The sequence below is a fragment of the Alligator sinensis genome, unplaced genomic scaffold (genome assembly GCF_000455745.1).
Source record: "Alligator sinensis unplaced genomic scaffold, ASM45574v1 scaffold351_1, whole genome shotgun sequence".
Classification (NCBI taxonomy): Eukaryota; Metazoa; Chordata; order Crocodylia; family Alligatoridae; genus Alligator; species Alligator sinensis.
This window is the reverse complement of record NW_005842790.1, coordinates 447,383-450,418: the sequence shown is the minus strand read 5'-3', so window position 1 is coordinate 450,418 and position 3,036 is coordinate 447,383. Positions and strand designations below refer to the sequence as shown.

The window sequence follows — 3,036 nt, the reverse complement described above, 5'->3', positions numbered from 1 at the left end:
TCCTGCTGTCAGGGTTTTTAAAAATGTGGGGTTGTTGTAAATGGGGTTTGTTATAATGAGGCTACAGCATTTTTGACTGTGTATTGGTATTTTTTTCACCACTGACTAGTGCTTCCTATGTTTGCAATGCTGAGATCTGGTGACAGGTTATTCTTACAGCTTCTGTAAAGAACCCAATGACCACAAAGATCTGTTTTATTTTTTTGATTTGGGACTAGTAACTGAAAATACTTTTTTCTTTATTTTGAAAATCCCTCCCCCCCCAGATAAATGCTAAGCAGACATATTAGTTCTTTTTTAATGATAACCTTAGTTATCCCTTTTACACTAATGATGCTTTTTGTGTATATTTTTCAACACCTTAAACAAGTATACCTGTTCTGCCTGTTTCAACTTGGCAAAATTGTGACTTCCTCAAATGAAATGTCTGAAAGAAATGCATGTTTTCTAGGATGGGAAGGAACATACTCAAATATAACCCTCTCTTCTGACCTACTTTTGCTATAACCTCTCATTGCCCTACTGTATCTTATTTGTGCTACATGTCATCTTGTCATTGTCCTTGGCTTTAGATAGCTACATCTTGTAGCTTGGAAATCTGCTTCTAGTCAACACCACAACACCATAAATGCCACTGACTGGACAGTCACTTTTTAAAATCCTGGTCCATTCCTCCACTTCCCTTTGCTTGGATTGCTCCACTTCTCAATAGCTCTCACATATGAAATACAGCCACTCCATCAGCTCCACCTTCAAGCAATTTTACTGACTTCATAAATTCAAGCTTTATGAACTTCCCCCTATGCCCCATCAATCTCCTCCGTTGTAGGCATCGTCCTCTCTCCCTCTCCCTATCTCCATTCCGATTCTTAACCAGGCTGCCACAGTACTGTGAGGCGCTGCAAGATCCTTTTAAGGGTGCTGCAGGGTTTTCTTAGCGCTTCTAGGTGTGCAAACATTTACACACGAGACTTAAGATAAACCTAGAGCATTGGCGACGCGTAGGGGGTGCACTCCGAGCTTGGCAGTGCACCCCCTGCAAAAAGGCACCACTGACACTGCCAGCGGCACCTGCGGGCGGTTGCTGCTTGCCACTGACACTGCCGGTGGCATCTGCGGGTGGTCCGTGATCACTGCTGGCTGCCACCAACACTGATGGCGGCATCTGCAGGTGGTTGTCAACTGCTGGTCGGCATTTCCCCCCCGCCAACAGCACCGTGGCCGCCTACAGGAGCTCGCTGTGCCCCCCCTAGCCTCCAGGGGCACATGGTACTCTTGACCTAGAGATTTCAAATTTAGGGTCAAAAACATTCTACCCTGTTGTGATCTTTTTTAATTCTTTGCAATATAAGAATTGCTTTATTATTTTTCCATGGTGAAAATAAGTAAAAAGTAAAAGTTGGCATTTTCCAAAGGGTGCCTGAGTCTAAAAAAGTTGAGAACCATTGGCCTAGTATTACCCACCTATCTAGCATGCCACATCATCTTGCCATTGTTAGAGCAGGATCCTGCTCTGTAGCTCCTGCCATCTGGAATCAGTTTTCATAGAATCATAGAAAATTAGGGTTAGAAGGGACATCAAGAGGTCATGTAGTCCAACTTCCTGTTCAAAGCAAGACTACATCTTCCCAGCCAATGCTTCATCTACCTGGATCTTAAAAACGTCTAAGGATGGAAATTCCACACGCTGTCTGGGAAGCCTATTGCAGTGCTTTACTACCCTCCTAGCGAGAGAGTTTTTCCTAATATGCAACTCAAACTTTCCTTGTTGCAACTTGAGACCATTGCTCCTTGTTCTGTCATCTGCCACCACTGAGAAGTTTTAATCTTTTCTTAATTTTTCCACCTCGTTGATTCATTATTTTTCTTATCTATATATACTTCTCTCTTCAACCATGTTTTTAAGCACTTTTCTCTCTCTGCATTTAGTTGTTTCTGACCTGTATTATGTAAATCACTACAGCACTAGATGTGAGAGACATAAGGTGTAGCAGAGCTATTAAAGCATAATAGTTCTGAATGATACTTCAGCTGACACTAGTGAATAGCAGGAAGTGCTGTAGACAGCAGAAAAGTCTGAGGTGTCATTTAGCCCTCAGGAGTCTCATTGCCTTCCCTGCAATCTTTCTTGCAAAGGGACTGTAAAATTAGCCTCTACATTAATTTAAATTAGAGCTATCTTTAAATAAATGCTGCTGTAGCCCAGAAAACTTCAATATATATAGTTTCACATCAGGCTTGCTCTCAACTTTTTACATTTTCTTCTGTCAGGTACAGTTGATTTTGTTCAGTGAGGATATCAATTGTTTAGGAGAGTCTAATTGTTTCCAGGGTGACAGACAGTGACATCCCAGAATGACTAAGGCAAGATCAGACTGAACCGTAGCCAAAAAAGCTCTTCTTTTTTTTTTTTTGCTGGTTAGAGGGATTCTGTTTTGCTAAAATCATATTGTCACTCATAAGACAGTGCTGCTTTAATTTTTCCTGCCTGCTCCCAGCACCTTTTAAGAGCCCATGCAGCTTGGTTTCTTTATTGTCTCCTTTGTATGCCTGGAAGAGAGAAACAGACTGCGTGGGGCTCGTTTTTTCTGAGGTCAGACTGCCCTCCGGTCCAGCTGGCCTTGCCGCGGGCCGTATCGAGCACCGGTACAACCCAACCGCTGGAGGCGCAGGTCCCGCTGACCTGCCGCGACTGCAGCACGGCCCGACTCGGGAAAAGTGCTGTTCTGCGCGAGAGCCGCGTCCCCGGTCGGACCACAGCGGGGGAAACACTTGCTTTGAATCCGTTTAGTCACTTGCTGCCGGGGAGCAGCACTGGCCTGGCTGTGGTGACTACACCAGGTGCCAGCAGTCACAGTGGGTGATTTGGGGGCGCGGGGGAATCATTCAGTCTGTGGAGGGGCAGGCATCACCTGGGTTGGGTTGTCCACGCGAGCTCCTTCGGGAGGGGCCCAGGCTAGTCCGGGGCCCAGGACGCAGCCAGCGCGGGGGCCCGGGCTCGCCCGGCCATGGCAGGGGAGGCGCTGCCCCGAGCCC

At 45.9% G+C, this 3,036-nt stretch overlaps 1 protein-coding gene across 3 annotated transcripts in view; it reads left to right on the top strand.

Moving 5' to 3' along the window:
- The first annotated feature begins 2,556 nt into the window (after nucleotides 1-2,556).
- The window catches only part of MFSD6 (major facilitator superfamily domain containing 6), a 33,378-nt gene continuing 32,898 nt past the window's right edge, over nucleotides 2,557-3,036 (top strand). The window contains exon 1 of one of the 3 annotated variants that reach the window (XM_006034987.3): nucleotides 2,557-2,841. The gene's annotated coding sequence lies outside the window, so the exon portion shown is untranslated. Of the gene's footprint in view, nucleotides 2,857-3,036 lie in introns of all 3 variants that reach the window. The other 2 variants (XM_025191137.1, XM_014525355.2) reach the window with 2 other exon arrangements.